Genomic DNA, 15,570 nt, shown 5'->3' on the forward strand with positions numbered 1-15,570 from the left:
ATAATAGGCTGCTTATGGACTATTCGGTTTCACTGCAGCACAACAGGTGGTGCTTGTTTAAGGGGAAGGTGTCGCCGCTCAGCTCGGCACGGAGGCCCAGATTCCTCCAGACAGCAACAGAGTTGTGGGGGTTTTTTTTTAAGAAAAATAAAGGAAAGAAAAAAAAAAAAGAACCACAGCAAAGTTTTAGGTTTATTCGTACTCAGGCGCCTTTGATTCTATCAAAATCCGGTGAATGAAGAATACAAGCACTCCGACTCACCATATTTTTTATTCATTCATTCATTCATTCATTCATTCATTCATTCATTTTCTACCGCTTATCCGAACTACCTCGGGTCACGTGGAGCCTGTGCCTATCTCAGGCGTCATCGGGCATCGAGGCAGGATACACTCTCATTCACTCACACACTCACACAATACGGACAATTTTTCCAGAGATGCCAAACAACCTACCATGCATGTCTTTGGACCGGGGGAGGAAACCGGAGTACCCGGAGGAAACCCCCGAGGCACAGGGAGAACATGCAAACTCCACACGCACAAGGCGGAGGTGGGAATCGAACCCCCAACCCTGGAGGTGTGAGGCGAACGTGCTAACCACTAAGCCACCATGCCCCCCTATTTTTATTATTATTATTATTATTATTATTGTTATTATTATTATTATGGTGCTATAATGCACAGTAAGGCACCTCACCTGTATCTTTAGCATTGGTGTATGTGTATGAGACAGGTGTGGATGAAACATGTACAGACAATGCAAAGCATGTGTGTGTGTGTGTGTGTGTGGTTATTCCAATAGGGCAGATCACTATGGGTCTGAGGTGAGGGGTCCTGAGGTTCTACAAGGGTAAATTTCTCCCGTTCTGATGGATGAGGTTGTGACGAGTTATATACACACACACACCAGACTCCAACGAATCCCGAACGCACACCATTTTTATTCCACATTTATCCACCCGAATAAATCTCCAGTCTTAATCTCACAGAATGCTTTCCTGTCAACAGCTATGTGTCATCGGATATATATATTTTTTTAAGTCAACCACCGTACGATGCCGTCACACTTACAGAAGTTCACGATATCCTGATACAGGTCAGGACACGGCTGTCAGTCGTGCTATAATAAATCGGGTTGCCGGGCAAAAAAAAAAAAAAAAACGGCCGCGTCGATGGCTTAAGTTGCCAAGGGCATGTGGAGTGAGTTATGAGCTGAAACGCAACCTTAAAGATGTCAGCGTGGGTTTGCCGCTAATCCGTAGCAGTAAATCTGGTGACTCGGCAAACAGTTCACGGCATTGTTGCACCCATGCATGAGTAAAGTCCAAGACACAAGACGGAGAGTTGAACGATTTAATAAAATCTGGAAAATAAATAAATAAATAAATGCAAACATTTCACTGGTGTTTGCTGTGTGACAGCTAACGCCCAGAGCTGCTGTGGATTTCTAATGCTTGTGCGAGTTAAAAATAAAGGTTAGGTAAGGTTAATCCTATCATACGACACCATGCCACTGAAGAATTTCCATATGAGTGAAATATGATCTGTGACTATATGGAACAGATGACTGAAGGTTGTTCAAATGCATAATTCGTCGGTAGACAATGAGACGTTGACGGGACACGAATCGTTCCGTTTGACCGTAATCGCATGAACCGTGGTTGAACTTTAATCTGACGTAGAATGTAAAATAAATAATGGTGTCAGACAGGGTTCGTGACCTGTAAGTGTAAGGAAAAAAAACTAGCTTTACTCTTTTTTTATCACTCTTTCAGGTGAACGTTAATTAAATCATTGTGTTTTTAAAAAGCCACATATTTAATATTTCTCGCTTTATTTATTTATCGCTCGTGTGCCAATCAGCGGAGTGGGGTTGTGGTAGTTCAGTGTAGTGAGGAAGGTTCTGAGTTCCGACCCCAGGTCCACTAATCTGCCACTGCTGGGCCCCTGAGAAAGGCCCTTAACCCTGTTCACTCATTTATTTAATCAGCCAATAATGTGGAAGCAGAGCAGTGCGTAAAATCATGCGGATGCAGGACAAAAGCTTACATTTATGGAATTTGGCAGACGCCCTTAACAAGAACGACATACATTTTTATCTCAATTTATACTGTACAGTTGTACATTAAAAGCACTTAGGCATCTACAGTATTGACGATTTACGATTATCGCTTATGCTACAAGTGGCACAGTGGGCGATATTGTAAATATTCAGTAAAAGTATTCATTCATTCATTCATTCATTCATTCATTCATTCATTCATTCATTCATTCATTCATTTTCTACCGCTTATCGAACTTCTCGGGTCATGGGGAGCCTGTGCCTTTCAGGCGTCATCAGGCATCGAGGCAGGATACACCCTGGACGGAGTGCCAACCCATCACAGGGCACACACACACTCTCATTCACTCACACTCACACACACACACACACACACACTACGGACAATTTTCCAGAGATGCCAATCAACCTACCATGCATGTCTTTGGACCGGGGGAGGAAACCGGAGTACCCGGAGGAAACCGTCGAGGCACGGGGAGAACATGCAAACTCCACACACACAAGGCGGAGGCGGGAATCGAACCCCGACCATGGAGGTGTGAGGCGAACGTACTAACCACTAAGCCACCGTGCCCCCCCAGTAAAAATATTGTATATTGTAAATATTCACAAAAAAATATTAACAATGTTAATCAGGTGTTCCTAATAAAGCGGACACATGTGTAAGTGATATATATATATATATCTGTACTGTGTATTAAAATATTTTTTTAAGCTTCCAGTCTGTATTGTAGTAAAAGAACTGAAACTGGAGTAAAAGTGCAGTTATTCAGTGAAATGCTGATTCCTTGTTTTAACCTTGACCCTTAACTTCAGGATTCACATCTGGGATGTTCACAACACCTGGTTTGTTCCCCTGGTATTCCTGTGCTGGACATATCCATCTATCTCTTTCCTCCTAAACACCTGTGCTGCTCTTCGTCAATTTCATTACAAAACTGCGTCAACATCTGCATCTACTTCGATTCATTAACCTCCTATATTCACGAGTCGAGATGATTATTAAGATCGCTAGACGTTTGTAGTGCCTGTTTGTATCCGGTCATCTGTCATCTGTTTTCCTCGCCGTCTCGCCATCTCTGTGCCCTTCAGGAAACTAACACATACAGCCATGAAGGTGCTCGAATCTGATTATCGGGGTGTCGTTTCAATCATAATAATGAATATACGGCGCTTAATGATCGGTGTTTCAGATTTTTTTCGAAAATGTTCCTAAGATACAAAACTACAAACCCTGGAGACTCCTTCCAACAATTATAAATAAAACATGTCTTCATATTAAATGAACAAATACACTTTTTTTTTTTAATCCACTTCTGGCGCATCATCCATACAGGTTCCTGTGTATCGTTTTATATGGTTACTATAGAAACCAAAATGCCCATGTGTGTTCAGATTAGTTTAGGTTAAGGCAAATAATTAGACCTGCCGGGTATGTTGCGGTCGCCTTGGACCTTGTTGTTGTTTTTTTTTTGTCCATCCATACATCCATACATCCATTCTTTCATCCATTCATCCATCCATTCATCCGTCCATCCAACCATCCATTTTCTGTAGTGCTTATCGTACACAGTACAGCTGGGATCCTGAAGCCTAAACAAGGGGACTCAAGACATTGATATGTCATAGTGTTATAAACAGTTAATTAACACCTAATGACCAGATCAGATTTGAGGATTCAGCCACACATACGATGCGTAATGTTCAATAATGACCAAACATGATCCTTTATTACATATGTTTAAGGCACTATCATACCTACCACAGCTTCAGTCAATAAAACTATTTTGTGATCCATATTATTGAAAAATATTTTCATATTAATAATATTAATACTTTTAGATCTCTCATAAACAGTTCTAGACTCTTATTACTGTATATACAGTATAAATATATATAATATAAGATTTTCACGAGGCAAAGAAAGTCCATGAGTACACAACGTTTTCCTGCCATCTGTCGGTCATGAATTGTCTCTAGTTGCCATGGGAACATGTAGGTCCGTAGTAAAGCTATCCGTCTGTAGTCATGGCGAGACGGCAAGCCGCATAAGCTTAACCAGATTCTCGTTCTGTCGAACAAATCTACAATGCAGAGCTTCAGACAACGGTCTGGAATAGATTGAAATTACTGGATGCCCTGTTTATTCGTTCGATTGGATTTATTGAAAGGATTGAGGGGTGGGTGTGGCCCAGGCACGGGTTCTGGTGGTCCAGATGAGCCGATTTCGGCTGTGTTTGGTCTGGCTGCGCTGCAGGGGCTTCTGTTTGGGAGGTCTGCTACGCATCCGTAATTAGCTTTCCTGTCCAGAGTAATGAAGCAGTACTCTGTAAGCTGGGACATCCGCCAACACCAGCACCAGCAGAGTACAAAGACACACACACACACAAACACACACACTCCTCTCCTAGTGCTGCACTTACTGCTGAAATCCAGCTCTGGTGGTTCAAGGCTTGCAACCATAAACACCTCCAACCACAAACAAATCAAACATATTCCACTGGCAGCACTACTGTGTGTGTGTGTGTGTGTGTGTGTGTGTGTGTGTGTGTGTGTGTGTGTGTGTGTGTGTGTGTGTGTGTGAGAGAGAGATAGAGAGAGAGAGTGACTGCATGATTGATGTACATGGTCTTTGGTATTGATGGATTGCACTGTGAATTGTAGGTCACGTGAGATTTTGGGCTTTCTGTCCCAATGATAATTATGATAATTAATTATTTATTTGTTTTATTTATTTATTTACTCTTTTTTTTATATATTATTATCTCTTTTTCCAATAAAGAGCAAGGACTTTAACATGTAAATCTTCTGGTTTTAAGGGTATTAGTATTTATTACTCATTTATTAAATGAACATTTATTTAATTACTCTTTTATTTTATTTCCTAAAAAGAATGACCTTCAAATTTAAAAAAAAAATAAAATAAAATCACACAAAACTGTACGTTTCCTTGGGGCTTTTATACTCGTCTCGTCTTTTAAAGGAAAGTTTAATATGTATAATAATCTCTTATCTGGAAATGAAAAGCATGGATAGCTTTTGATATTAATACATTCAAATGATTCAAAGCACAGAAATTGGCCTTTTTATCTTTAATAGTACATCGGATACATGTTTCTAGGTAAAAGATTTCTCGGTAAAAGGTAAAAATAAAAAAAAATGTGAAAAGGTACAATGGAAATGTTTTTGTAAGAGCGTACATGGACGTGTTCTCGAGTGTTTTCTACAGATAACAAGCAATCGGCAGTGTCGAACCGTGGACTATAGTCCATCCCTCATTAGAGTTAACTCATTAAAGTAAGCACTTATCTACGCCTTAATTATTAACAGAATGCTAAGGTAACTTTTCTGTAAAATCAAAGCATTTTAAAGGAGTCTTTTGTGTAAGTGGAGCTTGCAAGGTCTCTGTGTGTGTGTCTGAGTGGGAGCTACAGTACAGTAGCTGCTGTTGATGTCTGAAAGCAGAAGGCTGGAGCTGAACTTACAAACTCGGTGAACTCTGCCTCATGCTACAGTATATACGAGAGTGAGGAAAAGAGAAAGAGAAATAATGTGAGCAAAAAAAAAGGAAAGCGAGAGAAGAAAGTACCACCACAAAGCAGCAGCTTGAAGGATCCTCTCAAGACTGAACCTGTTTTTCTGAAGCTGACCTTCCTCCGAACGCCGCGCCTCCAAACACACCGTCATCTGGCGTCCAAATAACAGCTTTCCGTCTCGCTTCACGCTGACTTTATGATCTCGTGTTTTTACCTGGAAAACCAAACTCGCCCACCAACAGCCATCAGTTATGGATTATTAGATGCTGTCAGGCATCAACGCTTAAGAAGATGAAGGAGGAGGGGGAAAAAGATGACTGGGGAATATTAAGCACTTCAAGCTGAGACAAATGACTGGGATCAAATCCGTACAAGAAACAGCAGGCCTATAAACAGCAGGTTTATACTAAAGTGAATCCTGCTGTGACATTACCAGTTCGTGATGGATGTTGTAATGTGAATACACACACACACACACACACACACACATACACAAACTCCATCCCAACAGTAAAGCTATACTTCAGTGATTCAGTACATGTCACAACATATGTGTCTCGTACAGAAGGGGAAAACGCGCTGAACGTTTAAATGTTACTTCTGTTCACATGAGACATACAAACCAGCTTTTTGGCTTTAATTTCTTGATCATTTCAGGTTTATTTCGGTTCTCCAGCTTAATGACCTGCATGTGTTTCATCAATTATCGGTAGCTAGTAGCAAGAAGGTTAGATTAAAGATTGCTGTTAGCACCTAAAGGACTGGATTTCCATTTTCTCACCAATTTATCCATGTACCAGTTTAAGCCTCGTCCACCAGCCATGCAAGATGAAAACTGATGCTGCACTGTAACTAGTGATTTGCAAGTTGGAATAATGTTGTTCATCACCTCAGAGCCTTTGACATGCAAAGTGCAAAAAAAAAACATGGACGCCATCACAAAATCATGTCTTTTGTTTGCTCTGGCGGAGCATGTAAAGCAGGTGTGTCCGACCAGTCAGAGACCAAGAGCCACATTTTTTACTGTGTTACCGCAAACATACACATGCGCACACATGAACATCACCTTTTTCCCCCTGCCATTTTGAGAGCGAACTTGACACAAATTGTTTACTCAAATGATCTTTTGCTCCTACTGGGAAACTCTGAGGTATTTTCATCCCACTCACACGCGCGTTTGACGAAAATACCGTACTGAACTCAAGCAAAGTGAACACGCACATTAAAAAGACATGAATACACACTTCTATACGAACGTAAGAGCCGCATGAAACCGGGCAAAGAGCCGCATGAGGCTCGGGAGCCGCGGGTTGGCCACACCTCATGTAAAGCTTTTAAAGCACATTTTACGGGCCTTAGGGGCTACTGATTCTGTTGCACTGTAGCAAGCTACAAATATTCCTGAAACATTCCTGAACCATATATAAACCTGCTAAAGCAGAATCAGAAAACAAATCTACACCTTCTGACCAATCAGAAAAAAAACACCTGACCACATCAACACCTTCTGACCAATCAGGAAACAAAGTAAAACCAAATCAACACTTTCTAACCAATCAGAAACCAAACACCTTCTGACCACATCAACACCTTCTGACCAATCAGGAAACAAAGTAAAATCAAATCAACACCTTCTGACCAATCAGAAACCAAACACCTTCTGACCACATCAACACCTTCTGACCAATCAGGAAACAAAGTAAAATCAAATCAACATCTTCTGACCAATCAGAAACCAAACACCTTCTGACCACATCAACACGTTCTGACCAATCAGGAAACAAAGTAAAACCAAATCAACAATTTCTGACCAATCAGAAACCAAACACCTTCTGACCACATCAACACCTTCTGACCAATCAGGAAACAAAGTAAAACCAAATCAACACCTTCTGACCAATCAGAAACCAAACACCTTCTGACCACATCAACACGTTCTGGACCAATCAGGAAACAAAGTAAAACCAAATCAACACCTTCTGACCAATCAGAAACCAAAAACCTTCTGACCACATCAACACCTTCTGACCAATCAGAAACCAAAAACCTTCTGACCACTTCAATACCTTCTAACCCATAAGAAAGCAAAGCAACACCCTCTGACCAATCAGAAAACAAAGTAACACCAAATCAACATCTTCTGGCCAAACCAACACCTTCTGACCAATCAGAAGCCAAACACCTTCTGATTACATCAACACCTAACCAATAAGAAAGCAAACCATCCCCAAAACAAAGTAATACCAAACCAACACCTTCTAGCCAATCCGAAAACAAACACCCTTTGACCACATCGACACCTTCTGACAAAATCAACACCTTCTGACCAGACAGAAAACAAACTAACACCAAATCAACACCATCTGACCAATCGGAAAACAAAGTAACACCTTTCTGACCAAATCAACACCTTTCTGTCCAATAAGAAAATAAGATAACCCCAAATCAACATTTGTGACCAAATCGACACCTTCTGACTAATCAGAAAACAAATCAACATCGAATCTGAGACTCGAACCCAGAAGAGTTTTGTAATGTTTTGCATAAACCGTTTGGTGTTGTAATGCTCTTGAGATTTTTTCCATATTAACCCGCCTGAGGATGCCGTTCCTCTTTCACAGCACCGTAACACTGCGACCAGTGAAAACGCTGTAGTGCGGGTTTTATTTAACCCCAGTCTTCAGCATTTCTGGTGATCTTCATGCCACGTTGCTAGCGAGAAGCATTTCTCAGCCAGGTGGGAAGTTCATCGGGCTCAATGAACCAATCAGACTCTGTGTCAGTTTATACTGTCTTGAACTTGAGACAGCAGAGATACTAGATCTTTCCTGCTGAAATCGAACTCTTCCTCAGTATTTCTCACACACACACACACACACACACACACATATAGCACTTCACACACATTTAAAACCCCATCAATCACCATGCTCTGTGGCAGGAGAAAGCACATTCCTTAGGGTCTAATTTCACTCACATATAAGATCCAAAATGTCTTTACTCAAAGCTCATACAGCAATTAGTGTGTGTGTGTGTGTGTGTGTGTGTGTGTGTGTGTGTGTGTGTGTGTGTGTGTGTGTACGTGTGTGTTTGTGTGTGTATATATATATAATGTGTCACTGTAAGCACCAAGTTCTCTTTGTTAGGGAACTGTAACCTTTAATGTAGAAGGACTTGTGTGCGGGAAAATGATACATGAGATATATACTGTGTGTGTGTGTGTGTGCATGTGTGTGTGTGTGTGTGTGTGTGTGTGTGTGTGTAAGAGAGAGGGATATTTGATTAGGTGTGTACATGTAGAAGCACCTGAGCTCAATGATGGATGATGCAATGAGAACAGGATCAGGGAAATTTGGCGCCGGGCCACTGAGCGCGCTCAGATACGCTCTTTGTAGTCTAGACACGTTTTTGCAGTACATCAGTGAGAGTGGAATAAAATGTTCATGTTGTGGGTAAAGTTCATTCCGTACTTGAGAAGTTAATTGAGAACTTGTCTGTGCCTCTTGAGTAGTATGAACCCAAGAGGATTTCTTTTAGTTTACACTCAGAAAAGGGGTTGATGAGTACATTTTCAATGAGTGTAAAAGTTTGAGAGAATGGATGGATTTTGACTCCTTAAGAGAAAAAGTCAAATAATAGCTTAGTAGAAAAGATAAATCATTGATTATATGAAAAACCGACCATAGCTACAGAAGCACAGGCTGATGCTGCGTTTGTGGTGAAGTTGGTAATCTTCTAAAGTACCAGGTCCTTCCCTGACATCCACCCCCTCTAATTTGAAATGACTTTATATCCATATTAAGCTTTAGATCTGACCAAATCAACACCTTCTGTCTAATAAGAAAACAAAGGAACACCAAATCAACACCTTCTGACCAAATCAACACCTTCTTAAAAAATTATAAAATAATCCAACACCTTCTGACCAATAATAAAACAAACACATTCTGACCAATCAAAAAACAAAGTAACATCAAATCAACACCTTCTGGCCAATCACAAAACAAACTAATGGCTTCTTACCAATCAGAAAACAAACACCTTCTGACCAAACAAACACATTCTGACCAAACAAACACCTTCTGACCAAATCAACATCTCCTGACCAATTAAAAAACAAACACCTTCTAACCAATCAGAAAACAAACACCTTCTGACCAAATCAACACCTCCTGGCCAATCAAAAAACAAAGTAACATCAAATCAACACCTCCTGACCAATTAAAAAACAAACACCTTCTGACCAATCAGAAAACAAACACCTTCTGACCAAATCAACACCTCCTGGCCAATCAAAAAACAAACTAACGGCTTCTTACCAATCAGAAAACAAACACCTTCTGACCAAACAAACACATTCTGACCAAACAAACACCTACTGACCAAATCAACACCTCCTGACCAATTAAAAAACAAACACCTTCTGACCAAACAAACACCTTCTGACCAAATCAACACCTTCTGGCCAATCACAAAACAAACTAACAGCTTCTGACCAATCAGAAAACAAACACCTTCTGACCAAACAAACACATTCTGACCAAACAAACACCTTCTGACCAAATCAACACCTCCTGACCAATTAAAAAACAAACACCTTTTGACCAAAACAAAGTAACATAAAATCGACACCTTCTGACCAAATCAACACCATTAATATACAGATTTAGAGACAAATCTATAACTTTGACCATAAGAACCACTTGTCCATGCTTGAAAAATCAATATTAACGTTAGAGTTATCGCTAATATGAGCCGGTAAAGTTTGATGTTCATTATAGAGTAGAAGAATCACCAAACAGGCTAGTAACAATAAAAGTGAGGTTAAAGAAGCTTTTAATGAGCTGTCGTTAAGGGTGACAAGGTGGAAAATATGGCAACAGTAAGCTAAGGTAAATTTTGAACAAGGTGTGAAAGAGGCACATCATAAGTTTGGACTTGGAAACATGGTTTAAGTTTGAACTCTGATCTTTAGTCACACAGGCTGAACTTTAAATCTCAGATGCCTGGCTAAACTCGAACTTTAAACCTTCAGGTACAAGCTATGAACGCTAGATTTTCAAAGCACAGCTTAAGTTTAACGTTATAATTTAGAAGCACAGGCTACATGTGAACTTTTAACTTTAGAAGCATGTACTAAGCTTGAAATTTGAAATTAAGAAATACAAACTAATTTGCTAATAATCTTTAAACCTTTCAAGCATCGACCTCAGAAGTACATGCTGAGATTGAACATAAGCGTGAGATCGATCGATTTAAATTTTTTAATTTACAAACAAAGGCTAAAATTGAACATTGGCATTTAGAAGCATAAGCTATGTTACCTTAAAAACACAAGCTAAGTTTAAACTTTAAAACGTAGAACTATAGGCTGAGATTAAAATTTTACTTAGAATTTTACTGTGTTTCTAAGTTTTAAAAGTTCAAGTTTAGCTTGTTTGCCCTTTAAAACGTAGAAGTCCAGGCTAAATTCAAACTTTAAACCTTAGAAACAAAGACTAAAGTTGAACTTTGGCATTTAGAAGCACAAGATTAAACTTAAATTCTTGAAAACTTTGGCTATTTTAAACTTCAAAAATTTAGGAAAACATGCTAAGTGTGAACATTTAACCTCAGAAGCACACGCTAAAGTTGAACTAAACCGGTTTGGTTTATATTTTACATCTTAAAGAAACAGGCAAAATGTGCACTTTCAAGCTAAGAAGCAGCAGCTACATTTGACTTCTAGGCTTTTAGAAGTACAGACTAAGATTGAAGGTCAGATTTTAAAAGCCCAGGTTTCTTGTTTTATTAATGTAGTGGAAACGATATTAGCATAATGCTTTGGTGGGTCACATGATGTTTTGCTAATGCCTTATAATGTTACATGTTGTTTTATATTTATTTTCCTGCTTCCTGTGACCCCCAGAAGGGGGGGGGAGCTGGAAGAGAGACGGACAGAGAGAAACCGAGACGGTCACCGGGTTCTTTCGCAGTATGTATGTGGTATTTTCTGGTCTGCCCTGTCGTCTGCTCCGCGTGACCTCACGCTGTGGGTTCAAACTCTGATAAACACAGGGGTATTTATGAGCGGTTACAGTAGGGCCTCATATTTAGGAAGCAGCGGGTGAATCACGGTGTCAGCACCCCTTAAATAACACTAACACTACTGATGCATGGTAATGGATGAACTCGGCACGAGGTCACCAGTTAACATAACCCACACGTGGATCGACAATCAGCCGGCTAATTTTGGGGATCATGCTGAAATGCTTCCTCTGTGCCATCATAGAGGGGCTGGATAGACACACTGGCTGGAGACGAAAGTATCCGCTCTTAAGCACCCTGACGTGCAACCAAGCTTGGACATCATGCTTTTCCCAATACATATGCAAGCTTACACAAACAACAACCTTAAAGTGGACTGTTTTTATCTGCACTTTCATTAAACAGAACATACAGTGCCTTGCATAGGGTTAGGGTTAGGGTTAGGGTATTAGGGTTAGGGTTAGGGTTAGTATTTGCCCCCATGTACTTTTCCATACAGTGTAGTGGTAAAAAAAACTGCAACTAAACCACACTAAATTGGGTTTGTATATCACAAATATACACAAGATTAGTGATAGGAATTCTGTTTTTTACGCTAAATCGTTAACGATTTTTTTTTTACTTGTTGTTGCATAAGTATTTGCCCCCCTGAACTTTTCCCTACATTGTAGTGGTACAACATGTAACTAAACCACACTAAACTGTGGATGTACTGAATGTCATAAATATACACAAGCTAAGCGATGGAAATTCAGTATATTCTGCTTAATTATTTAAAAAATGTCTAAAAAAAATCTATTAAAGTTGCATAATTATTCACCGTCGTCAGCATAAAACCTGCGCAAAACAGAGTGCGTCACAGAACCTGCCGAACAGAGTTCAGGCGAGTGCAGTAAGTGATAGTGTCACGTGATCTCAGTATTAAAGGTGCATTTGTTTATTAGAGAACATACCTAAGCAAACAGCATCATGAAGAACAAGCAGCTCTCAATGCTACCACCACCATGCTTCACTGCAGGGAACTCTACAACATGTAGAAATGTTCAGTGGGGTGAACACTGCACAGCACTGTATCGCTCTGATCCATGGGTGGTCTTATATTTAGTAAATGTGATCCATGGGTGGTCTTATATTTAGTAAATGACTTCTTGTCTTAGCAAAGAGTGAATGCAGCAAATTCCAGCCTAACTTTAAGACTACGATTTATACAGTGCACACACAGATTAAATCATAAAATTAAATCATTGCTGAGAGAAACATTTTCTCATTTTCCCTGTTTGATCTTTTCAAATGAGATAGAATCACAAAATCCTGTTTGCTGGGAAGGAGTGGGTTGTGTACAGTGCACTAATTGTCACTTTGAATAATGAGAACGTGTGCTTATCTCAGAGGCGATCGTAACTCACCACATTCTTTAAGAGCTCTCTCTCTCTCTCTCTCTCTCTCTCTCTCTCTCTCTCTCTCACTCTCGCCCACAAACACTTCAAACGATGACCTTTGACCTAGCCTGATCTCCACGCACTTTGCATCAATACTCCTTCGCTAGCGTGTATGCAAAACACACACACGAACACAACACACACATGCACTGCTCTTGTTTCAGGCCTGGTTTAGAGCTGTGATTGAATGTGTGGGTGTGTTCCCTGAGTCGGCTGCAGGAAGCTCCTGGCCAGTCTGAGATTCAGGCTTGATAAGTGGCGCCACTAGTGATCTCACCATCTCTGGCTGTGGCCCATTTCTCTCTCTCTCTCTCTCTCTCTCTCACTCTCGCTCTCTCGCTCTCATACACACCACGTTCCCAGTCCCCATCGACACTGGCTGTGCTCCAAAAATGTCAAATATTTCCCTTAAACTGAACGAACCAGTAAACAGGCAGGCTCAGTGCCTACTGGCGCTCTGAACTCAAAGCTTGGCCTCGTTGTCCAGAGGCCCAGGGGAAGGTTGCACAAACAGGGAACTGATTATGAGCTCTTAAATTTAAGGGTAGAACTTAAATTAAAGGCCGTCGATTTAAAAAAAACAAAAAATGAAATACACAGAAACAGATCGCTTAGCAACAGTCGGTTGTCGAGTTCTCAGATCTTATCGGTTGGAAGGTTTTTTCAAACCGTCGTACAGGTATATCTATATACTGCATTTCATCTAATATCTTTTCCCCTTTGTTTCCATAGTAACAACTCACACATATACGGAGCGGTATAACGGACGCTCGGATAAATCAAGCGCAACGATACAAAAAATTATTTTATTTATCAACGATCTGATGAAGGTTTCTCTCATTATTTATTATTCTTCTCATATTTATTTCCGGAATCGTTTTATTTCATCGGGGTTAATGTTTTCCTTGATGTTTTTTGCTGCAGGGAAATTCTTCGGGATTGCGTTTCCTGTCGCATGACAAGCTGCATTTCTTTAGAGAGAGAAAAACAACAGGTGGTGAGAGATCGACTTTTATAGCCGCTTTAACAGAAGTAAAGGGTTTTTTTTTTCTTTTTCTTTTTTTCTTTCCAACATTCCACCACAAGGTAACTATAAACGCATTAAAAAAAAGTAAGCTGTGTTGTTCTTCCATCAGTGACATAAATGGTGCTTTATTCCATACGCGAATATTAAACAAACTTCGAACGCACGTGTACGGCGAAGTTAAGCTAATACAAACCGCTCCCTGAGGTCCAGGTCCGTCTACCGACAGCATGTGCTGAGAGAGAATTTATTCCACTTGGAGGTTTACAGGAAACAGGGTGGTCTGACTTTTCAGCCCACTCACACAGTCTGAAAAAACCCTTCTTTATGTCTCTTCATCTCTCTTATTCTCTTTATCTCTCTCTCTCTCTCTCTCTCTCTAGAATCCTAATCAGACAGGTAATTCACTACAGTGTTGTCTGAGGAAAAAAGTGGATCAGCAAACACACAATCTGTCATCTCCAACACATTCACACTGAAAGGGGATTAGACGTGCAAGTGTTTACACGTCAAACTCGGAAAGCAGAAAGCAGGCGTAAAAAAACGTATGACGCTTCCTGTAGGTTTACTTAATGAACGTATAATGAGGTTTAGACAGAAAGATTCACACATATACAGTACAGTTTACTCACCTGAGCCTTAAAGGTAAAATATTTATTAAAGCATTTGAAGTGTATTATACACAAATAAAGTATACTCACTGTACAGACTGAATGTATAATACAATGAAACGCTCTGGATTTGTTTAGTGCCCCTAAATATCCGGATCTGGACCTTGAAGTGGGCGTGGCCTAAACCCAGAGGTTTATTTATAGAAACTGGAAAAAAATGTATATGTGTTCAATCAGATTTAAAAAGAAAACATGATCATATAATCACATTTGAATAAACTTTATTTAAACATATTTCGGATTCTTAGATTAGATGATAGATGGTAGAGTAAGCTTGATCGATTCATATCGTTTTAAAGCTTTAACCAGTTACAGTGCCCCAATTATATTTAATACAGTTTCTATAGTATTAAATGCATGGCACAGTAGAATAGCACAATGTTAATGTGCTGTGGATTTTGACCTACTAGCTTCTCTGTCTATAAAAGTTATAGAAAGGACATTATTTACATTTCCATTATTTACTCTCTGGTGTCACCCAAATAAGGATGGGTTCCTTCTGAGCCTGGTTCTGAGCCATCATCCTCATATCAAGGCTTTTTTTTCTTTTATCATCCTCGTATCAAGGCTTTTTTTCTTTTATCATCCTCATATCAAGGTTTCTTCCTCACATCATCCTCATATCAAGGTTTCTTCCTCTCATCCTCATATCAAGGCTTTTTTTCTTTTATCATCCTCATATCAAGGCTTTTTTTCTTTTATCATCCTCATATCAAGGCTTTTTTTCTTTTATCATCCTCATATCAAGGCTTTTTTTTCTTTTATCATCCTCATATCAAGGTTTCTTCCTCTCATCATCCTCATATCA

The 15,570-nt window shown here is 39.8% G+C and overlaps 1 protein-coding gene across 1 annotated transcript in view; it reads left to right on the top strand.

Annotated features, from left to right (window-relative positions):
- Positions 1–13,742: 13,742 nt before the first annotated feature.
- Positions 13,743–15,570, top strand: part of LOC113651287 (polyadenylate-binding protein 1-like) — a 9,139-nt gene continuing 7,311 nt past the window's right edge. Inside the window, exons 1-2 of the mRNA XM_047814072.1 lie at positions 13,743–13,897; positions 13,992–14,064. The gene's annotated coding sequence lies outside the window, so the exon portion shown is untranslated. The remainder of the gene's footprint in view (positions 13,898–13,991; positions 14,065–15,570) is intronic.

The sequence above is a fragment of the Tachysurus fulvidraco genome, chromosome 5 (genome assembly GCF_022655615.1).
Source record: "Tachysurus fulvidraco isolate hzauxx_2018 chromosome 5, HZAU_PFXX_2.0, whole genome shotgun sequence".
In the NCBI taxonomy this organism is placed as follows: domain Eukaryota; kingdom Metazoa; phylum Chordata; class Actinopteri; order Siluriformes; family Bagridae; genus Tachysurus; species Tachysurus fulvidraco.